General features: G+C 40.2%; 1 long non-coding RNA gene and 1 pseudogene across 1 annotated transcript; both read right to left on the reverse strand.

The window, feature by feature from the left end:
* Positions 1-253: 253 nt before the first annotated feature.
* On the reverse strand, positions 254-2,702 carry LOC120108249. The gene is made up of 3 exons (XR_005509691.1): positions 2,523-2,702; positions 1,626-1,726; positions 254-348 (listed from the first exon to the last, which is right to left on the reverse strand). It is a non-coding gene; the product is annotated as an uncharacterized LOC120108249 (long non-coding RNA).
* Positions 2,703-17,219: 14,517 nt separating this feature from the next.
* LOC103717675 lies at positions 17,220-20,309 on the reverse strand (annotated as a pseudogene).
* Between the last annotated feature and the right edge of the window lie 4,798 nt (positions 20,310-25,107).

A 25,107-nucleotide genomic window follows, 5' to 3' on the forward strand; every position in this document is an offset into this window, starting at 1 on the left:
TAAGCCCAAATACCCTTAAAGTAATCTACTTTGCCCATTTTAACCCATCTCTTCCCAGAACTACCCACCTACACAACTTAGGCCAGCAAGTCTACATTCCTATGATCGATACTGTCATTCTACTAACAAAAGCCATTCATTACCATAAATAACACTCTAAACCATGGGATCATATTTTTAATGCTAGCAACGGTTTTATATAAATGATAAAATGAACATAGCTTTGTATTGGAGTTAAATCCAACAATTAAACAAGAAATAAATAAATAAGTTGTCTTACCATGTCACTGTAGTTGGCTTTTCTTGTTTCCTTCATCCCCTCCAAAATAGACATGATAGTTCTCATACCTAGGAAAAGAAAAATTATACACAATTAAAGAAAAATACCAGTTTACAGATAATTGTGGTCAGAAAGACCTACATAGTGAACAAAATGTTGTAAACTCCAGGAAGAAACTTCAATAATCCATCTTTTGTTCACATCATTTTGTTTGTGGATTGTCAAATCAGTAACGGCAGCCACAAGGTTATTTTGTTAAATTATATGGACAGCAAAGATTCAAGCTTGTAAAGTTGAGGAATGCAAAGACACCACTAGCAGATTGGAAGGGCATGTAGAATGTGATTATTGTTTCACTTGTCAAACTACATTATTGTCTGATAAGCCTAAAAGAAAGAAAATTTAGGCCAGATGCTTCATAAGAAGTCTCTGGAACGTCAAAAGGTGGAGCAAAGAGGAAGCACTAACTGGAAGATTCTGCATGGACACATGTTATAGGCCAAATAGCAAGGGTCATTATCACAAACTATTATTCACAAAAGCTGCATTAATCCTTGCGAATAATTAAAAGAAAGGTTAATTATTGTGCAATAGACCACATAAAAAAGAGGGTGATCTGCACGACATAAGGAAAATTTAACTGAATCCTTGCAAAATTCATCTGGAAGGATCTATTGGAAAAATGGGGAAAACCCCAGAAACTTCACTAGATCATTACTTGGACACAATATTAATTTATTAAGTAGAATAAGAACTTTTTGCAGCAGCAGGCTGCGTTTTAGTACTCAATCAAGTGATAAAAGGCAATGATCCAAATGAAAAAACAGAACTTTTGAAAGATATCCTCCCATCAATAGTCATCATTTACCCTGAAATCTGAATGTTGCAGCTGCTGACAAACGTTTAAATCTTTCAAACCATTGTTAGCAAAGATCAGCAGAGCTTTTTCTTATGTTTAAACTAGGAAATATTGAAGCTTTAAATCTCGATGCATCTGACAATCTTCAAAATCTTTGTATTGTTTCATCAAATAAAAATCATCTCCACTTTCCATCTTTTATTGCGTTACCATTATACATCTTTTTCCTTTTTCCTTCAACGCAGTAGATAAATGTGATCCGTTGTCAAAACTTATGTGGTACAATATGCTCATAACGATAAGATAAAAATGATTCATTCCATAACAAGATAATGCGAGACGGAATAATTTGGTGATTGAAGCACATGTTTCTATCAAGAAAAGTCCATGGCATTATCACATGGATCAATCATACTCATAACTATCTATGTCAAGCACTATTGAAATATAATGGAAGAAAAACAGAGGGCAAGGCGAGAAACATACTGCTCCACTGCCGATTTAACTTCCTTCTTGTCGATCCTTCCTCCCACACCAAAAGCAAGATCCAGAGCTCCTGACTTCGACATCACTGGATCCCAGAAACACTAAAAAAAAATTATAAGCACCAGATCAATTTTTTTTTTAAAAAAAAACTTAATTAAAGTTCATCCACTTTTCCAAAGTTGAAACAAAAAAAAAGATACAAGAAGAATAAAGGAAAAAGGAAAAAAGCAGAGAAACCGCATAAAGAACAATATAAGATGCTAGCAATGAATCCAAGTGACAGAAATTATTCTTGATTTTTTTTTATTTTCTTCTCTATAACGAGAGAAAGCGAGGAGATTAAAAAAAAAATAATGAGAAAGGGCAAAAAATAGTCACATCAAAAAGCAACTGCATTTGAAAAAGAAAAGTAGATGATGTTGAACATAGAGGAAAATATTTTTAGAGTTTCGCTAAAAAGACAAAATCGAACGAAAAAAGGGACATGGAAAAAAAATGAATACCCAGATCTAAAAACCAAACCCATATTTTCGCAAGAAAAAGCAAATAGGAGGAAAAAGGAAGACGAAACAAAAGATAAACAGCCAGACATCAAACCCAAGCCAACCATATACTAGGATTTTAATTTAAAAAAAGAAAAAAATGAAAGAAGAAACAAAAAAATCAACAAAATTCACGAATATTACATTCTCTCGATTCTTTCAAAAAAGAAAACTACGACGCATACCGCATTCCGCCTAAATCGAAAAAATCCGCAAAAAAAACGACGAAATAATAGTAGACAAAGCTTTTCTTTATAAAAAAAAACAGAAAGATCAAGAACTAGGAGACTTGAGAAGAGATAACGGTCTTAAAAAGATCAGATCGGTGAGCGAATGGGCGAAGACGAGGCCTTACGATTTTTATCGCGTGCAAGACGGGACGATGGAATGTAAGAGGGCAAGAAAATAAAAATATCAGAGGAAAGGTGAAGATTTAAACCCAGCCAGGCTTTCTATTTATAGAGAGAGAAGAGAGAGGGTTCGAACGCAACTGGAGAGAGAGAGAGAGAGGAGAAGGGATGGGGAGAAGAGCACCGCCTGAAGCCAGCCTGTTTATTCCTGCGAGGCTCCGTCGAGCACCAATCCGCAGTCTGCCACGTCAGCACCAATCCCCCCGCTCCTCCGCCGTGTCGGGCCCATCTGCGCTGGAAAGTGCAAGGGCATCTGCTGTTTGGTGCCTCACAGCCACGCTCCCAGGCCGTCCTGCAAGGGGCCCTGAGGGCTGAGGATGTCTACAAATTCGAATCACTCCCTGCTCCCGTTACACCGAGATGCCTACAAATTCGAATCACTCCCTGATCCGCTGTTTGGTGTCTCACAGCCACGCTCCCAGGCCGTTCTGCAAGGGGCCTGAGGATGCCCACAAGTTCGAATAACCCCCTGATCCCGTTACACCGACCGCAACAAAACCGTCCCTGTCGTTAATACAACATGGAACCATATTTAACAATGGAAAAATAATGATGCTACTAATCCATGATAATATTAGTAAAAAATTACTTATAATCCTGCGCAGATATTTATTTTTTAAAAAAAATGAATTATGTAAATGCAAGATAATTGTATTGTTTTCATGATATAATGCCTATGTTTTAAATATATGTAACATATAATTTTAATTTATTTTTACGGAAATTATGGTGCGGATCATTTTTGGGACTTCTCTTGCATTCCATAACAATTTTGCTTGGCCTTCGGAAAAGATTCAGTCCACTAGAATGAATGTGACCCACCACTCGAAGTAGAAGGAAATGAATGCGTTACCATATGTGATTGCGGACACCTGTCTCGATGGAGGGGCGACAGAGAACCAAATATACAAGCACACACGTACTAATTGGCCAAGTTATCGTGCATAGTTTGCCCCATAAAATACTATTATCATCGTAAAAAATGAATGACTATTCATAATCGTCCATCTCTCTCACTTGATGATAGACATCAGGCATTGTATAGTATTCTACAGTGACATCAAACCATCCATGCCCATAAAGAATGATTTTGGATATTAGCAAGAAACTCTAATTAGACTACAATGATCGGCTAGATCCAGAGAGGCACCGACAATGTGGTGGGTGTCGCCCTTTATTTTGAGACATTTAGGTCGTGGTTAGTGGCAGCGTGACGTTCCAAGCCAAATACGTTTAAAAAAGACTAACTGAGCTGCAGACTGTGTGGTCTTGTATGTGGCCAATCAATGGCTCCATGAATTGGAGAGGGGGCGTTGTTTTTTGATTTTTTCGGCGTATTAAAACCCAGAGGAATCATTCGCTTTAGGATGTGTTTATCTGTTAAATATCTATAAGTAGGTGAGAAGAGGGATGAGTAATAACTTCTGAGAAGATGACTCGTACTGCTCTCTTGGAGTAGTTAGTGTTGGGGGAAAAACGGATTACCCCGAAACATGTGAACGCATCATCGGCACGCGATTGGAGGCGCCCAACCTGGAGGTGCCCGACCCCGAGGCGCCCGACCTCAAGGCACCCGACCCCGAGGCACCCAACCTCGACATCTCCGACCTCAAAATGCTGAGCCGACCTCAGGAGGTCGACCTTGTCGTTCAGACGTTGCGGCCACACCCTGCGGCAACCTCACCGCACCATGCTTCGCTCGTCAGCCATGCTGCGACATGACTAGGGCCCATGCCCTGAACGACTATCAGCAATTAATTCGCATGTCCTCCACAGACCTCCGGCTTACTCAACAATTAATGTGCGTGGCCTCCACTGATCTCCGGTTTACCCAACAATTAATGCGCGTGGTCTCCATGGATCTCCGGCCTACTCAAAATCTCAGGCCCCCCCACGGCAATCAGTTGACTCACTTAACTACGCCCGGTCACCCACAATAACTCAATGGCTCCAGTCTAGCCCTCCACGGCAGCGCATTAATTTACAGGATCATGCTTAATCATGACGGTAACTCATTTAATTCGCCCAGTCGAATCACAGGTAACCCGGTACTCCTCCTATAAAAGGGGGAACCTCCTTCAGAAAGGGGGCTCGAACTCTAATCTCTACATGCAAAAATCTCTCTTTCTCCACAAAAGCCCCCTCCGACTTAACCATCGGAGGGCCGGCGCCGGAAACCCCGGCTACCGGCTTCTTGCAGGTCCTCCGGAGGACGCAACCCGCCGACGTACCGCCACCCGCCACTCTTGCCGGAGCTCCTCCTTCTCAGCCAGTGGTCGCCCCCGGGTCCAATTTTCAGCAACAGTTGGCGTTAGAGGAAGGGCCCGAGTCGTGGCCATGAAGCTAAGGAGTAAGGGAGCCTCTAACGCCTTCCGGCATCGCATACCAAGTCCTCGACACTCAATCCAGAACCCATCACCAAGGCCTCCGGCGGATCCAGTCCGCCAAGTTCAACCAGAGTAGTTCAACAAGTCCAAGCACTCACTGCGGCCGTTCAAGGAGAGCTACAAGGCCCTTATGACACTCCAAGGAGCCACAGACGCTCTTCTCTGCAAAGCCTTCCCAGCAACTCTCCGCAAGGCAGCTCGTCTTTGGTTCTCCGGACTAAAGCCCAGCTCGATTCTCTCATTTGAACAGCTGGGCAGGCAGCTCGCAACCCATTTTGCCGCTAGCCGACATCAGCGTCGGACCTCAGACTCCTTCGCCATCAAGCAGAAGGAGGGAGAATCCTTAAAGACTACATCAATCGCTTTACCTCGGCCACATGGGAGGTTCGCGATCTCGACTAGTCAATCGCCATATCGGCATTAAAGACTAGAGCTCGGTCCTACACATTTCTCTTCTCCATCGAGAAGAGCCTCCTCACCGACTTTGTTGAAATGTTGGCCCGAGCTCGCAAGTATGCCAAGGTTGAGGAAGCCATGGCCTCTCGGCGGAAGACAGCCGAAAGATCTGCCAAGATGCAGAAGACGCGCCACGAGGAGCGCTCCCAACCAAGCAGCATATCCCCCTGGCATGAGAAAGAGCCTCCTTGGCCCAAGAGCCTAGCTCATTCGAGGTCTCCACTCCAAAAGTTTCAGGCATACACTCCCCTCACATCCACCCGAGCAGATATCCTCATGGAGATTGAGGGTCAGGGCTACCTCCGACCTCTATTGAGGATGCGACCGACAGAGTCGCAGAAGCACTCGAAAAAGTACTGCCACTTCCACCGAGATCGCGGCCATGACACGGAGGATTGCTACAAGCTTCGTGATGAGATCGAGGCATTTATCCGCCGAGGTCAGTTGAGTTGTTTTGTCCGTGATCATGCCTACAGGAAAGAGCCTGAGGAACAAAACCCAATGCCGCGTGAGGAGCGGGACGACAACTGATCTCTTGCGGGCATCAACAATATCATTAGAAGGCAGGCGAGTAGAGATGCCTGAAGCATCGAGCTCGGAAGAAGGAGCTTCCTCAAAGCATCCGTGCACTGTGAAAGTCATCTCTTTTTCTGATGAAGACCAAAAGGGTGTTGAGCCCTCTTTATGACGACGCTGTAGCTATTTCTTTCATCATTGCAAGGCTTTAAAAAGGATTTTAGTGCATAATGAAAGCTCATTATGCACTCCAAGAGCTGAGCTCTTGGAGTAGTTGGATATATCTCTAAGACGGTAAGAGAAGGATGACGAATAATTTTTGAGAAGATGGTAATATGAACCAAACACATGCATCCAGGCAGATCCCAGCGGACACACCATCTAATGAATCTTTCTTTGACTACATGATAGTTTTGACCCCATGCCCTTTATCTGTTTTACACGAATTAGAATAACACAAGCGCAAGCTTGTTAATTAATTAGCCCGGTAACCGAGCATCGTGATTTGTGCCCAATACATGATGTTTTCATGTGATGGTGCCCGCGGTGACACATAAAATGGCTTCTAGCCCAGGTCCGTCCAAGATATTAAATGGTGATAACGTCCTCCTTTATGGTCCCCGTTGCCCAATGGTTGGCTCTCCATGCGGATAGTACTGGACAGCGAATGTTGGGTCCTACATACGTGCATCAAACTAAGGTTGCCTAAAGGGAGGAATCAACAGCTGAGAATGACGAGCAATTGGTTTGGAGGTATAGTTCTTTATCGAACTTCGATAATTCTAGGAATTAACCATTCCAGGCTGCCAAAAACCGAAGACTAGGTTGGACCTGCACACATAACGCCACTACGCATGGGATGCACGCCACCGTTCATCACATGGCACCACCAGTACTGGTGCATGTGTCTACAGTATTACATTAATTTTAGGATTAGTAAAATATGATCCCATCTGTGTTCGATTTGCCATATACATATATGTGTTTGGCTTAAAAGGATACGGATTGTAAACACGGGTTGATCCGATTAATCTATTTAATATTTAGGTTGGATTTAAATTTTAGCCACTTAATATGTTTAACTTGTTTAATTATCGAGTCATATCGAAAAATTAAATAACTCATTTATATAGTATTTAAATGGTGGGGGTTGGGCGCTTGGTCCGGACCTCTCGCCTCCTACCTCTCGATTCCGTCTCCTGCTCTTTTGAATCTCAGCTCCCAACTCTGAAATAAAGGTAAAATAGTTGAAGCATATTAATATTTTTTTTAAAAAAAAAATGAAAGCTACTAAACAAAATTAACGACCAGTCAAATCTCCAAACAATCAGTGTGCTTCGTTACGGCTCTGCACGATCTCAACATGTACAAAAAGGAATATCATAATTGTCCTGATCAGCAAATAAGGAGAGCGCCCAATCACAACGCCCTGTAAAGGGATATTATAACTACCCCAATCAGCAAATAAAAAAAGAGCTTAATTGCTTGTCAACAAATCACATGATCCTAACCATGCAAATTCTCACCCTCTTCTCTATAAATATGAGGCATGGAAACTCCCTAGGTATGATGAGAAACCTTAACACTATATTTCCATACTTCTATCTGTCTTTCATCTATCATGAGACTCTGCCCGACTTAAGCATCGGAGGAGCTCCAACTGGATACATTTTGGCGAACCCTGATCGTTTTCTACGATTGCATATTAGCTCCAACACCGTACAACGCTTCTCCAACCCAACCAAGAAAAGCAACCTCAACCATCATCTCGTCCCCTCATCAAGTTGAATTTTGAGCAGCAAAAGAAATTTTGGGCGACATATAATAGGGTCTCCCAATAGGAGAAAATGTTATATGCTGACCATATTTTTTTTTTATTGCAAATCTTCTGCAATCTTAATTGCAGAAAATTAGTTATAACAAGATATATGACAAAAAGGAGCAATATTTGGAGTTGAAGCAAATTAGTATGTTTTTCTTTTATTGCAAATCCTCTGCAATCTTAATTGCAGAACATTAGGATAACGAGACAAATGACAGAAGGAAGCAATAAAAGTCCTTAGGGATAAGTTACCAAGCAACTACGCTAAGAGTTATTGACATCTTTCAAATTACCAAGCCTGATCATTTTGAATGAAAAAAATGTCTCCCTCCATTCTTCATTTTTTTCCTTTTTCCCACTAAAATTCATCAAGAACTCAAGTTGTACGAAACACTGGGTTATATATAAACCAGCAGCCACCTTATTTTACCAAGGTGGTTTGTTCGAGCACCATCTAGAAAACAAAGAAAGTTTGTGAGGGAAATGAAAACAATAAAGCACCAGCAACAAGGAAATTAATCATGCACAGAAGAAGAAGAGTCTGGCTTTGCCGAACTTCCTCACATGCATCCAGCTGGTGGAATCACAAGGTTCATTGGTTTAAGATATGTACGGAGCAAGGTGGCTTAAATATGGGATCTTGTTGCTTTGTTACATTCCATAGGGGCTGGCTGGGTGGAAGAGAGGAGGAAAGGATGACACCAAGGCATTAGAGACCAGGGAGCTAGGGTGATCGTGGTTGGAGGTCGAAGAATATTTGACACTTTGGTTTTTGGTGCCGAGATCAGAACAGCATCGAAGGGAGTTAGTCACCTATGCGAGGTGGGATATTGGGGGCGGACTTTATCTCTTTATTGAGTGTGGTCTCTATGAGGCTACACATGTTTGTAGGAAAGCGAATAGCACGGCTGACTGGGTAGCTTCATTCGCAGCCCACCATGCTAGAGGCTTCATCTGGGCTAATCATGTACTGGTGCCTCATGCTTTGGGTTATCTTTTTTTCTTCTAATTTAGCTGGCTGCTCTTACGCCTGACATGAGTGATGAATAGCGTTGTACCAAAAAAAAATAATAATAAAGAGAAAGAAAAGAAAAAAAAGGGGAGAAGGAAGGACTGACAGCGAGGCAAAGCAAGCAGCTAGTCATTGGCCTCCGGAAAAAAAAAGGCACGTGCACCCATGTCTCACCCGGCGCTGGTGCAACGAGTGCAGGTCTGTCCTACATGTAGAAAGAGAACAAAACCTAGTATAGAAATCCAAAGGGACGGAAACAGACGTAGTTTGGGGTCCCTAGCTGATGCAGACGGGCAGGCACGTGGAAAGAAGGCCCATGCAGCAACCGGCCACAGTGTCCTTATGGATAGAGGTGAAGGATTTTGAGCTCTAGTAGCTGACCTTTTGCTCCCATTGGGGATCTAATTCTACAAGAAATTATTGGATAGGCATGGCTTGCCAGCTCGGCGGTAGATTGGGCCAATAGCAGCCAGCCATGTGTAACATGTCTCGATGCTTCCCCAATATAGAAAAAATGCAACCATAGAATCAGAAAATAAAATATTGAAAATTTTTGAAAAAATATTTGTCCGTGATATACATAGAATAGATCCAATCTGCAGTGCTATTAGCCTCTTTATAAATATGTGTAATTTCAAAGGATTATAGAGATGCCCTGATTTTACACCAATATGTGAAGGTGCATGCTTTTAGGATTGGTGCTCTAAAAACTCCAAAGGAATACTCTAATCACTTCTTCCCTCTCTCTCCTATCTTCTATTGAAAGAATATGCATCACATATATTAGACGCCAGCAATTTTTATGGCTGAAAAGATGATCGATTGGAGAATTTTTAACATCACTGAAATATGTAGACAACTAAGATACCAATATATCAGGTGATACAATAATGATGGGACATTCTATACTTCATAAATATGATTGTTCGTATTTTAGCTCCATTTTCCATCTCTCTCATGATTTTTATGTATTTTCAAAATATATTTTCATTTTAATGTCCCATAAGAAATCTTTGTGAGAAGTTTTCTATTCTCTTTACCGCAAGAGGTTGGCCGGCCTATAGCTTTCTTTGCTCAATAGTATCCATGTGTGGGCTAGTTGGCTCCCTGCTTGTATCTAATATGATACAAATTTTCACCCACCATAGTAATTTAAAAATTACGCATCACTAACATAACTTTTTTTTGGTAAATTTTGTCTGTTATTGCAACATTAATTGGTTTTTGAGCCCCAAATTCTAATCTCGTTTACTTTGGAGAACCATTAACAATCGAGTTAAAGCCATACTTAGTTTGTAATACCTATGGAGATGGTATGCTAGAGAATTTTTAAGTTCTAACATGATTAGCAAATCCGTTGTTCTGTATTTAATCTATGGAGATATTGAAATACACATAAATGAGATAATTTATATATATATTTCAAACTTTAGGGACAATTTTAGACCATACAAGAGACTACAAAAATCCTAGCCATCATATTAATTAGTGTGACACCATCCAATAAGCTTAGTATGTTAACTTATGTAAATCAATAATAAGAGATAATATTTTATCACTTATCAATCAAAAAAAATGAAAATATAAAAATACGAAAGTTTAAAATATTGCTACTTCATCGGCCAAGATGAAAGCCAAAGAGTTGTGCCCAAGGTACCAAACTTGTCCATATTAATAAAACAGCTGGATCCTTCCCCTCTCTTCCTTTTTTTTTTTTTTTTTTTCCTTCTAAAGGACAATTCTTTGGGTCAATGCTAACTAATATATTTCAAGATATCGATCGATATAATATAATACGTCAACAAGAAATTCTAGATGCTCATGATACTTTTTGTCACCTTATTATTGACTTCATAACCATAGAAATTTACAAATACACAAAACAACAATTAACTTTATTTTTGTCACTCATTGGCTAATATTTTAGTATTTTAGGTGTCATGTCTGTGGATGAGATATCCAGGACATGCTGAAGCTTATATTAGTACAGGCTGCGTCGTGATTATGGAAACTATGCCCAATTAAATTTAGGCTTGAGGGCGAGAAATCCAAAGCCGGTCAACTTGGACGACTTAGTCGGCAATCGAGATATTTCATTAAAACAACTTCTTAAAATCTTTTTTTTGTGGTTTTTTAAAGCGTTGGATACATAGCTTTTGACTAATAGAGAAGGATCGGCCTCTGTTTGGCCGATTTTAAGGTTCATAATACTCTTTTTAATGTCACAAATATGGGAGTGCACACCTTGTCAAGACTTTGGGCTTCTCTCCACATGTGGGAGTTCATGTTAAACTCTTTTTATTTCTATTTTTTTCTTAAAAAAAGAAAGACCTGGCTAAAATGTTAAACTTGAAAGTCCATGGGTCCATTCTTTACAAACAAATTACGGTGTCAATAATTTACAGGAAGACCGTAGATTGGGTGGCCTCATATGGTCATATGCAGCCAATCACTCCAAAGATGCCCTGTGAGTCAAAAAGGGGAGCTACCTAGAACGTTTTGGGATGTGTTGTTTTCTGATCTTTTAGATATTTTTGTACTAAATTGTATGAATCATTTATCTTAGCAATTTTTTTTTTTTTTTAACACTTGAACTAAGACAATCTATGGAGCAGGTCAAGCCTTAGGCCCTGTTTGGGGGAGCTGTTGGCAGTAGAGCTGTTAGAAGTAGAGCTGTTGGAAGTAGAGCTGTCTGAAGTAGAGCTGTTATAAAAGCTGTTTGCTGTTTGGTAACTACATTCGTAAAGTGCTGTGGTACTTTGTTTTGTGTTTGGTAAACAAACTGAGAAAATACTTTTGTATGACAAAATTACCATAAAGGACATTGCATAGTATTATACAACAGAACATAATAAAACATAACATAAATTAATACATAAATATACTATATAGTATAATATTATTGTAATATAAAATAATATTATGTTGATATAGCATAATAGTAATATAATTATTAGAGTAAATTAATATTTGGTAATATAACATAATATTAAATTATTTAACATAACATATTAATGTATTATGATATAATGTAATATATATTATATTTATAGTATAATACAATAATAAAAGTATATAATATTATAATTATTGGTATAAATTAATTTCTCATAATATAACATAATATTAAATTATTTAAAATAACATATTAATGTATTATAATGTAATGTAATATATTACAATTTTTATAGTATAATACAATAATAAAGGTATAAAATATTATAATTATTATTATAAATTAATTTTTCATAATATAACATAATATTAAATTATTTAAAATAACATATTAATGTATTATAATGTAATGTAATATAATATAATATTTATAGTATAATACAATAATAAAGTTATAAAATATTATAATTATTAGTATAAATTAATTTTCCATAATATAACATAATATTAAATTATTTAACATAACATATTAATGTATTATGATATAATATAATATGATATTATATTTATAGTATAATACAAAAATAAAGGTATAAAATATTATAATTATTAATATAAATTAATTTTTCATAATATAACATAATATTAAATTATTTAACATAACATATTATTATATTATGATATAATATAATATGATATTATATTTATAGTATAACACAAAAATAAAGGTATAAAATATTATAATTATTAGTATAAAATAATTTTTCATAATTTTTCATAAAATAATTTTTCGCGGTCCAGGGGCTCTTCTTTGTGGTCCATGCTCGAGGAGGACCTCAACGTGGGCCGCGAGGTTGATGATAAAAAAAAAACAATAGATTGATTTTGGAAGGTATGAAAAAGGATTAAAATTTTTTTCTTCTAAAATGTGGTTTAAGAGATGCATACAAAAATTGAAAAGAAAAATACCTTTTCTTATGGAAGGGAGTCTGACGGCTAGGGTTCTTGGCTCCAGCAGATTTTTAAGTTTATAAAGAGACAAACTATGTAATTATGTTATTTTAATATGGGCATTTTTGTCAAAAATACAGCTTTCCGAAAAAGCTGAAACAGCTTCCTCCCAAAAGCTCCAAATTAGAGCTTCCTTCCAAAAGCTGTTTTCAGCTTCCCGCAAAAACTGAAACAGCTTTTTGAAAAATTTACCAAACACAGTTTTTTATTTAAAAGTACTTTTGGAGGGCCAGAAAGTGCTTTCTGGCCCTCCAAAAGCTCCCCAAACAGGGCCTTACTTTGCTCATAGTCATGGACAACATTGTGGAGGCCAGTGTGGCTCCTGCTGCATAATTGAACTTGAGACTATTCTTTATGAGTATAACAAAGTCTTATTCATTGAATTCGTAGTACATGGAATGGATTCAATGCAATGGTTGTTTGGTACTTGATGGGAAGACATAAATGACCATTAAAGCTCACGGATCTCGCTAATCTCACCTCTGAATGGGAAGATCCTTTGGTGCGGAGTATCACATGCCCATATAGAAGATAGTCGTCCTTATCTTAAGATGATCACATGAAAACTGAGACAGGAGAGCAGGAGTATAGTTTTCAGAAATCTTGCCTGTCATATGTATGAACGCAAGCTGATTGGCTCATCCTTGGATAAATAAATAACAGAAAGGATAGTAGAATCCACACAAAGTTTGACACTTTCTCAATGCAAGAACGAATTATATCTTGCTAGGATCAAGTTCAAAATATAGATTGTTCAAACAGAAATTTCAGCTATTTTCAAAAAACTACAACTCAGTAAAATATATAGTCAAATGAAAAGAACTACCGAAGTGGAAATGAAAAAGAAAGCTATCTTCAAGCAAAAAATATAAATTGCATTATTTTAGGATCTATTTGATATTGTTCTTATTTTTGTGTTTTTGTTTTTTTGTAACTTAGTGAAATACTACAAGAAGATTGATGTTGAAGAGAGCACCTGCACAAAATTTCAGCTGTTTCTTACTCTTTTTTTTTTCCTCTTTGAATTTAAAAAAAAAAAACTTTTTCCATCAGAAAATCTCTAAAAATTTTACCAGCATTTTAAAAACAATACAATTTCATCATAAATATTATTGTCCAGTCTATTCATATTCTTCTTGGGTTTTTGAAAACAAAAACAGGGCCTTAGCATCGCCACCACACGATTAAGTATTAAAAAAGAAAAAATATATATATACCGCATTAGAACCACATTAGACTTTAACAAAAGACTAGCTATTAAAAGCTTCAGACTTGGAACAATACTTGCATCGTTACATGGTTACATCGTTACATCGTTACTTGCTTCATTGGCCCATGAGGACCAGCTGATCCGCAGAATTCCGACATGGCAGGCCGGATAAGGCCCAGCTTTTATGGCACAAACAAATCTCAAACTCGGACGAAACCAAGTCAAAAAATGAAACCCAACGTTACCCAAAGGCCCAATATCTAAGCCCAAAGCGACTAAAAGCCTCAAAAATTTAGGGTTCCCGCGTGTGGGGCATTGCCAGAGCTAGCGACTAGCGAGCCTCCAGGAACAGCTCATCCCTGCGTTGCAAACCAAGTGTCCTTCCGCCATGGATGCCGAGAAGGAGAAGAAGTCCAAGTCCAACAAGAGGAAGAGCAAATCACGCCCTCAAGCTGAAGAGGAGAACTCCAACGTCAATCCCGTCGACGGCAAAGTAGAAGAAGAGGAAGTGCACGGAGAGGACGCGGACCGGAGAGCGAAGAGCTCGGAGGAGGAATCGAATGACGGCGGAGGCGGCTGAGAAGAAGAAGGAGATGATGGCGATGGCGAAGAGGAGAAGGCTCCGGTTGCCAAGAAGCATAAGATGAGGGAGAAGAAGGGCTCCAGTATCATGACCTCCGAGCCCTTCTCCCGTTTTCCGCTCTCCGAGCCCACCATGACAGCTATCAAGGAGATGGGATTCGTCAGCATGACGCAGGTCAGACCTCGCGCTGTCCAAAGGATCTTCCCTATGGTTGGTTTTCTCTTTGCTTTGCCGTTGGGTTTCAGGGGATTAGGGGTTTTCAAGGAAGCTTCGACTGTTGCATAAAAATCAGTTTTTTTATCGATATTTTTCATGGTAAATGATGTTGCCTCTTATCAGACGTACTCGAGATTTTTCAAGTCGGGATTATAGTTTGATTTTTACGGTAAATGATGTTGCCTCTTATCAGACGTACTCGCCATGGTTTCAGTGCAAGCAATCCTTATGGAAGTAAGAGTGCCGACAACGAAAGACGGTTTCCAAGATTTTAGAGAGATGTTCGTGCCGAGGTGGAGAAGCTACAACTTCAATTGTACAAGCAACCATATGAAAAAGTCGATGGACTTGAATTTTGTTGCATGTCAAGCCATTCGGAATGAGTTTGACCTTTACATGTTGATTACGTATAGTCACATATTGTTTATTCTTAGCTGCAGATGCCAGTGTTAGTTTCTAGAATTGCAACGCAGCTCGTCCTTGATTGATACTACTGTTGCAGTAACAGATGAGTGCCATCTCTGGGGAAGTTGATTTTAGGAAATTGACATATATTTCTGAATACGAGTAATGTTACTTCAGCACCTCTCGGTGAATTGCTCATTACTTGCTGCTGTCCGGGTTGTGGTTGCAGTATCGATCGCATTGTCTTTCATTCTCATCTTTGAGCCTGGTCCACCAGAAACGATCATTTGGCTATTCTTTCGACCAAATCTAGGTCCCATTCTTAAACTCTTCTAGGATGAGTTTGAGAAAGATTGCACTTTTAAACAGAAGGCATGTCGAAATTATTGTTGTTATTGTTACTATCATCATTATTATTATTATTATTTGATTTGATGCTAAGAAAAAAGCAAGATGCCACAAAAAAATGAGTTAAAAAACACCTCCCATGTGGAACATAACATGCAACGTATCAGCGTACGACGAGGTCTCATCACATACATGAAGGCAGCCAGAATTGACTGCGGTTCGGTCCTCAGTCCTCACATGGCTGATGGTGATCGGGTTGGCTTGGTTCCTCCGTCTGCGCCACCGCCAGCGCCACCCCACTTGAACTCACGGTGATGGTGCCTGCACCGGAATGATCGCGGGTGGCGAGTCCGAGAGCAGATGCACTGCTTCCGCCCATCGCCAGGCGAGGAAGGAGCCGCTGCCGCCGCCCGGCTCACCTCATCGATGGCTGGAAGGAGACGGGACCGCCGTCGCCGCCGCTCGAGGGTGGAGCCATGGGGAAGCAAAGGTAGACCAGGGTGACACATGAGCTGGTGGTGGTGGGGGGTGCAAGGAACGGTGTAGAAATTGCGAGGGCTGCAAGGAATGAAAGAATGGATCGATCGGAGAAGAGAAAAGAGGAGGTGGAGATGGATGCTTGCTTTGATGGGAATGAGATCGAGGATTGTTTGCTCTGATGGTCAGGCGGCAGCTGCTGCTGTTGGAATTAGCTTGCTTGGTTTGGGTGGCGTGCGGCGAGGGAAAAGAACGGACGTGTTTCATGGCGAGTGGGCAATGCATCTTTTTGGCCACCTTTCTTATTTCCGTTTGCTTTCTTTTCCCAATGCACCTGGCCAAAACCGCTTCACTTGGCCAGCCGATTCGTATTCTTATTTATTTATTTATTTATTTATGCAATCTTTAATGTTGAAATAAGATAAATATTTGGCTCCAACCATGGTTTTAAAATTACAATCGTCGTCTAAGCGTAGTCTAATTGAAAAAACGTCGCCCAAAGACCTGTTTTGTACTTAAACCGTGCGAAAGTCTGTTTGAATATTTTTGCACAGTTAGACTAAAATCTTATAAGAATCAAGCCTATTAGACTGTCTATTTTATATTTTTTTAGGAGCCTGGATTCTAGTCTTTACGCTGACTGTAGAAAGAAAAAAAATTTATTTTTTTATATAGAATTTGGTTTGGATGGTATTTCAATTAATAAATTTTATAAATATTTTAATTTAATTTGGGAAAAAAATCTGAACAGGTCCTATGTAGTTAGACAATCCTTGTACAAGATGGTTTGGATCTAGAACCACGCATTGTCATATAGTTTTGCCTCATTAGATCGCGGTCCTCTTTAAATCATTATTGGATATCATACTAATATTATTTTAATATATTTGAAAAATTAATAAAAGTTGTTTATTTTCAAAATAGATGCCATGATGGCCAGAGGTTTGGCCTGTGGACATGGGCACAAGTCCCCATGGGCTGGGAACGTATGTCGACATCCCCCCACAAGATATGACAGTGGCCATTTGTTTGTGATGGCCCTCTCAGGCTCTCAAGCACTGGTGCCTACAGTGCTAAACAGCTTCTGTAAGACCTTTGGACCACTTCCCACAAGCTCACCTTCCTGCATGCCCATTGAGCCCATCACAAGAACTTTCAGCACCATCCATTAGGTTTGTTTCTCCTCTATAACAATAAGCTCTCATGCGGGACCTGTATCCAATTCTAGTTCAGGGAGACCCACTCATAAAAAAAAATTCATGTAGGGCCCCATGTAATGTACAACCATTGTCTTTGAGTTAAGATGACTGGCAAAAGCTTTAACATAAAGATGATTACAGCCTTAGACTTAATTAACATACCAACCTAATGGTTCAAAAGCAGCAACCTCCAATATCCAAAATCCACATCAACCCAACGCTCAAGCCTATAAACGGTGGCCGGGTGGCAGCTGGAAAGACTCCAATGAACCGCTGCTGTTGCTCAAGGCGACCATGATGGAGCTTGCATTATAAGCCTAACCATAAGCAATGAAATCATAGCAGAAGCTCCAAATCTGAAGTGCTCGAGCCCTTTGTACCAATCACATTCTAAATCTCACATGAAGCACTGGAGGGAGTTCCCGAAAAATCCTACATTTGATCTTCCTTCGCTTCAAGAAGCATCTCCACTACTTGCTTCATCTTAGGCCGCTTCGCCGGTGTATCCTCGGTGCAGAGCATCGCAACCTTCAAAACTGCTACCATTTGTTTCCTCCAAGCAAATGTGACAGTACTTAGCCTTGCGTCCATCATCTGTTCCAGGAATTCACCCCTTCCTGATGCATTATGGACCCATTTCACCAGATCCATCCCTTCTCCAAAGACCTCATCGACCGGCAATCGCGACGTTACGATCTCAAGTAACACGACTCCAAAGCTGTAGACGTTCCCTGGCACTGTAACTCTCATTGTGTATGCATATTCTGGTTAAAAGAGATTGATGATGAGCAACAATGTCAGTTAGTGCTGCACCTTTTCTAGGCTCATCAGTATATGGAGAGAATGGAAAGAAATGAAAGTTTACCGGGAGGAATATAACCAAAGGAGCCAGCCACTGCACTGATGCTTGCAGGTCCTTTTGATGGATCCAAGAGCTTGGATATCTCCATCTCCCCAATGAGAGCATTGAAATTGGCATCAAGAAAAATGTTGCCAGATGATATATCCAAATGGATGATGGCAATGTGGTGAAGATAAGCTAATCCTTCGGCAACTCCAATAGCAATGGACAGCCTTCTCGGCCAATCGGGCTCGAGTTCAGTGCCGATCTTGTTGCGAAGGAGTTGTGCCAGTGTTCCATTAGGCATGTAGTGGTGAAGCAAAAGAGCAACGTCCTCGTAGATCGCATAACCGATGGGCCTCATCAGATTTGCATGGCAAAGATTTCCAAGCCTTTCAAGCTCTCTTATCATTTTATTCTGGTGGTGAACAACTGTTCTATCGACAGATTTCAACTTCTTTACTGAAAGAACAAGTCCTGATGGCATAGCTACCTTATAGGTGGTACTAAATGTCCCATTGCTCACTTTATTCGAATTCTTCAAGGTTGCTTTGACAGCACCGTCGAAATCAATGGCTTGCTTCAAGCTCTCGATGAAGTAGACATTCCCAGCAGTTATGTGTGGAGGAGTCACAACTACTTCCCCTGCAACCATGGTATCCTTGCCATCCATCTCTAGTTTCTCCCTCAGCATAAACAAGCTGACAACTACCGATACCGTAGTGAAAACACTCAAACCAGATCCAACAACTGCTAATATGATCTTGTAGGACACCTTGCGGTGGTCGTCGGAACCATCAACCGAACTGAAATAATCCCCACAATTAAAATCCAATGGATCGCCACATAGGTCCTTATTTCCCGAGAAACTCGAACGAGGGCTCTTCTGAAATGGACCGAAGATTGGTATTTGGCCAGTGAGTTGATTGTCTGAGAAGTTGACTTCTATCAAACTCAGCATGCCTTTGAGTTCTGATGGAATGTCTCCAGACAGTTGATTGTTGGAGACATCCAAGGAAACCAGCTTGTCGAGCCTTCCCAGCTCCTGAGGCAGCGGCCCCCTGAGATGATTGAAGCTAAGATTTAGAGCTATCTGCAAGTTCTTGATCTTGCCAATCTCAGGTGGGATGTTACCAGTCAGGTAGTTTCTGCCCATCTGCAGCTCGAGCAGCCTTGCGCAGTTGCCAATTCCCCGAGGTATCTCCCCACTAATAGAGTTGTGATCCAGAAGTAGGAACTGCAACCTCGACATGTTGCAGAGGTCCTCAGGCAGGCTTCCTTTGAATCGATTGTAGCTCAGGTCAAGCTTGCTGAGGTTCCTGCACCTGAGGATGGACTTGGGGAGCTCGCCCGTGAGACCGTTATCGGAGACAATGAACTCTTGGAGGTTCTTCAGCTCTCCTAGCTTCTCAGGTATGGTCCCTGTGAAGCCATTGGAGGCTAAATTCAGAAGTGTGAGGTTGGAGCATTGCGCAAACTCCGGAACAATCTCTCCAGAGAGGTGATTGCTGTCCGCTTCGAAGTATGTGAGACTGCTAACGTTGCCAATTGATGCAGGAATGCTTCCAACAAGCCTGTTATTTCCAATTCGAAGACTCGAGAGGCCTTTACAGTTCCCGACCGACGCCGGAAGGCTGCCGTTCAATCTGTTCACAGTCAGCACCAAAACTTGCAGCTTCCCCGACATGAAAACGCTCTCAGGTATCGCCCCTTCGAGCAGGTTGGAGTGGAGGTTCAGCACCTCCAGCTGAGAAACCGAGCCCAGGTTGTCGGGAATCACACCAACCAAACTATTCTCATAAGCCGAAAAGACCCTCAGATCAGTCAGTCTGCCAACCCAAGCAGGAATTAATGGAGCCACTAAGATTGTTCCCAGAAATCTGGAGCTCCTGCAGCCTCTCTAGCTTCTTCAACTCATCAGGTATTTCACCCCAGAGGAAGTTGTTCGAAAGATTTAACGATTTGAGGTTTCTGATGCGGCCTAAAGAAGAGGGAATCCAACTCTCAAACTTGTTCATGGACAGATCAAGGAACTCGAGCATAGCTAAGTTTCCAAAAGAAGACGGAATGGACCCATGAAAGGAATTGCCCGAAAGATCCAGCCGCTTCAACGACGAGAGCTCGGAGATGGAGGAGATGCTGCCTCGGAGGTTGTGGCGAGGGAGGTCGAGCGCCTCCACCGTTTGGTTCGGGCCGGCGCAGGTGACGCCGCACCAGGAGCAGTAGGAGCTTGGGTTGTTGGGGTCCCAGTCCACCACCATGAGCTCTCTCTGGAGAGCCACCATGGTGGGGCGATCCTGGAGCTGGGACGCGGCGGCGGCGGCGGCTGGCTGGCTCCCACATAGAAGAACCATCACAAGAGCAAAGCAGCAGCGAAGGGAAGCCATTGCACCACCCCTCATATCAACCTGCTCTTTTTTTACCGAGAAGAGGTGCTTTTCCTTTGAGAATACGTAAGTTTTTTTTTTTCTTTTTTTCTTTTTGTCCCCTTTCCTCGAATCAAAGCATATAACAGAGATATTTACATCCTTTAACAAAATGACAGCAGCTGGGGCTTGGCGGACGAGTGAAGCACGCCTAAAAAGAACTCCTGGCACTACCTTCCTTCAACTCCTGGGCATATCTAACAGCAAGCTTGGAAACACAGGCACATACAAGAGAGGAAGAAGAAGAGATGTTGGCGAACTTATTGAGGAGACCAGAAGCCATAATTCCTTTTGCAGCGACATCACAGAAGTCTTGTTTCATCCATTGGTAGTAGTATTTGAGTCATGGGTGGGGCAACAGCACACCATTTCGCCTGCTGCAGTTGACATGACCTTCCCTTCTTCTTCTCTCTCTCTCCCCCTCTCCCTCTTCTTTTTATTCTTGTTTTTAAGGAATTAATCCAATATTTTCGGATACTTTTAGTTTTTAACCTACTGAGAGGGGTTTCATTTAGCGCAAAAAGTTGGAAATGAACAGCAGATGTCAGAATTCTAGTGCTCAACGCCATGAGTACGTTATTTGACTCTCATCAGAGCCAGGAATATTTTTTAAGTCTAATTAGGATGGATTAGTGCGTGCTGCCAATGGTTCCAAGAGTTTTTAAAGGCTGGAGTTGGATATAGGGCTCATGGATGGCCAATATACAAATGCTTTAGACCCCTGCTGGGCGAGGCTTTACATAAAAATCCACTTTGCTCGCAACTGGGATGAAGGGCATGTGTCCTTTTTTGAGGGCTTTTTGTTGAAACCCAAATTAAGCATTGCCCTCAGATTCTTGAGTTTCAGAATCCCCCAAGCGAGGAACATGGTCCTTCACCACAAGATGCAATTATTTAGCAATCAATCTTATTTTGTAACAATCATCTGTATTGAGGACTGTTTGTTGCTAAGAATTTGATGATGTATCATTCAAAGCATTGATTAAAAGTTACATGCTCATAACAATAGTAAAATAGATATTAATGATCAGTAATGCTGGGCTAACATGAAAGAAGAAAAAATTATCGTAAAGAATTAGGATGAACACTAGTTTGGTAGGGGATGGACCAACAAAAGTTTTTGGAACACCAACCTTAATTGTTGAAGTTATTTATCTACTCTCATGCTAGTTTAGCATTAATCTGTAAGTCTAGCTGGAAATGTATGTTCATTTTGTAATTTGCATAATGAGAATTGATGAGGCGAATATTGAACTGATATCTTGCCAAGATGAAAACCATGCATGGCCCCTTCTATGCTATTCTTATTGTTTATTTCTGAAATAAAGAGCATGGATTGAATATAGTATAGTTGCAGCCAAACAAGTACATATGAGGATTATATTAGTCTTCTCATGATGCGAGTGAAATCATACCAAGCACATGTTGTTAGGTTGTTTGATGACAGATTAAATAGTACTATTAAATCATTTATAAAGCATGTATCTTTTGATAGACAAAGCTTATATGTTTTGGTCATGGAGTATGGGGGTGCATTTTTCTAGCCTTTTCTTGAAGGCCACGCCTATCTTTTGGCTTTGGTATCAGAACATTGGCCTCCCTGGTTGGAAAGGCAGCCCACTAGGTTTCTTCTTGCTTCTGATGTCCAGATTTTTGCCCGTGAAACCAGGAGCTTTAAGTATTTCTAGTTTTGTGCTCCCATAGGCCCTACATCAGAGATATCAACGGTCTTGATGCACCTGGTCTGCACTTTGGATTCCAAAAGGCACCTCTGCTCCTCTGTTTGGAGTCAGCTAATTTTCAGAGCGATTGGCTTGATTGCATGCACTTTCTCGTTACAAGTAAAAGTGCTCGTTTCATGTTTCCTGTATGTTTTGATTTCAATGGCAAACATCATGACATGGTGTGCGATAGGCCAGTTTCTAAAGCCAAGATTTGTTGGGTTGCTACATATTTATGAAAGAAAGAGAAATGCGTCTTTAGAGAGGATAGATGTTATCAGATACTGCAATGGCATCCATTAACATGATGCCCTTGTTTATTGGCTATATATATATATTAGGTCACTTGCAATAGTTTGTCGCACCCCAAAAAAATTGGGACAATAATATGACCATGCTACCGAGGGGTACAATCCATTATAACACGAAGTTAATATTTACATTTAATCTCCAAATTCATTTCAAGCAAAATATAATAAATGAAAGTCCAATTTTTTACCTATTAAGTGCAACCAATACTGGTTCAGAACGTCTAAATCCACACATAAATATCAAATCCACAATTCTCAATATATAGAAAATTACTAAGCTACAAATTCATAATCAACTAAAGAATTGAAATTTAGCTACAGAATCATCAAACTTACTAACATGAACTCTAAGCTTGGATCATCCTTCGTTCCTATTAATCCTACTCATCTGAAAAGAGAAAAGGAAAAACAAAGATATGTGATCTTGAGTACTTATATAGGATCAAGGAACCCAAATAATACTTTCTGACTAGCCATTTTGAATAAGGTCCTAGGTTGTTACAAATGGTATCAGAGCGGACCTGGCTCATAACCTATGTAGACTAGGGGACACTGCAGTATAGATCTATTAGGGCTGACCATGGGCCGATCATGATGCTTAATTGTGATTAGATTTGAATGGATTTGAACTCTTGGCCCGACGAGAATGTCGGGTCTTAAAGTGGGGAAGTATGTGAAAATCCATGCGAGCAGCGAAATACCTTCCCCGAATTCCTATTTGTTTGAAAATAGTACCTTAAGTTCGAGAGTCTGGGAATGCAGCTCTCTTTCCGCTCTGACGGAACCTTTGAAAGAGGAGTTTTAGCTTTCCCAAGTATCTTTCTCAACTCTGTGTTAGTCCCATATCAGTTAGTTTCTGGTAGATCTTGAGTACTTATATAGGATCAAGGAACCCAAATAATACCTATATAAGTATTTTGTTTTAATTTTGTTTTAATATTGGTTATTTTGGATAAGGTCCTGAGTTATTATATTTTAATTTGTTGACTATTGTCTGATATAATTATCTAGAAATCGTTGCAATCCCGATATGATAAATTTTGTTTTATGTTTTATGGGGTGTGGAGCCAATCACTTGTCACAGCTTATTTGACAATATGTAGCATGAACACACATCCTGTTTTGTGGCAAAAAAAATTCTTGTTACAAACCTCTTATCGATCATTTCATAAACTTGTATTATTTCAAGGGTCATGCAATTTATTCTTGGATCGAGAAAATGAGATATCTATAATTCTTGCTCATCTTGTTTCTTCTATTTTTTGAAAATCCTTAGTAGGTAAAAAAAGTCATAGCAGCCGGCCCACCATTTTTTTTTTAAAGCAGCAGCGATGCAACATCAATCGTCTCCTCATCAAAGAGCCGATCTTGCAATCGTGCAGGTGAAAGTTCGAGTTTGCGACCATCATTATGGGTGTTTTTTTCTGTTCAAAGTTGCCTGATTTTTAGACAAAAGGCCTGCCCACGAACGTTATGGCGAGACTTGTATTGTCACTGTACTCGTAAATTGAACAACCACCAAAAACATGATGAGATGAGACTTTTTCCCCCTTCGTAATCCCTCCAATGAGGGCATCATTAGGGGTTGTCATAAATCATTAGGTCAAGATGTTATCCAAAATCAAACCCAAAACTCAATTAAAACACTATGTCCATGCTCGATGTTAGATTCATAAGACTACCTGAAATGCGATGTCACGAACCTTAAGCTATTAAAAAAATAATGATACCAGAAATTGGTTAAAAGCAAAAAAGGTTTATCCTAAGCCTAATTTTTTAATAAAAGGATAATCAAGTCGGCTTTCAACTAGTCAAATCATAAGTCACAGATAGAAATTTATTGGATGAAAGTGGGTTGTTATTTGATTTTTATAATTAAAAGGCAGAACTGTTCCGTCTTATTTCTGTAAAAAAAAATTATTATTATTTTTTTCTAAAACAAATATACCATGCATAACGAATACGAATACATTCATAAAAATTAAAAGATAACAAGTTCCGGAGGACACTGGGTAGTCCCCTCTCCCCCAGCCATAGGGTCTCCCCAAAATGGTTAGCCACATAAGAGGGTACCCAATCTACTGCCCCGGTAGCCCCTTTATTTTTTTATTCACCTTATTTCTTGAGTTCAGGGTGGGCTTTTTCATGGGCTGGACCGTGGCAACCAAATCTATTAGGCTATTAAGCCTTATGCTTTCTTGGGCCCACAAAACTGAGAGACCTGAGAAGTGAGAAAGATGAAACTGCCAAATGTCCAGCTGGAAAGCCATTGACCTGGCATCCTATTGTTAATTTGTTATGACTCCATCGACCACATCTACAATTTGTACAATTCGTAATCCCTTGTCTTGCAATAACACATAACGTTCCTTTTAATTTTGTTTGCTCGATACAAAGAAATGACAAGGAAAGTTTCTCTTATGGTGCAATAAAAGAAAGTTAAGTGGCAAGCGTGACCCGGTGACTTTTATTCTTACAGGCAATGAGAATCAAAGACCATACCCATAGCCATAGCCATCAATCATTAGCCCCGAATGTATCATCTCCTGCCTCTAGAGATAACTATAATGAGGCGGGCTTCAAAAGGATCTGTAGCCGCGTTCTTCACATTCGAATTTAATTAGTAGTGCGGACGAAGAGGAGCTTCTCATAAAATACTAGGTTGTGAATGAATGTTCTGATCATTTGTGGCAA

Source organism: Phoenix dactylifera, unplaced genomic scaffold (assembly GCF_009389715.1).
Source record: "Phoenix dactylifera cultivar Barhee BC4 unplaced genomic scaffold, palm_55x_up_171113_PBpolish2nd_filt_p 001238F, whole genome shotgun sequence".
In the NCBI taxonomy this organism is placed as follows: Eukaryota; Viridiplantae; Streptophyta; class Magnoliopsida; order Arecales; family Arecaceae; genus Phoenix; species Phoenix dactylifera.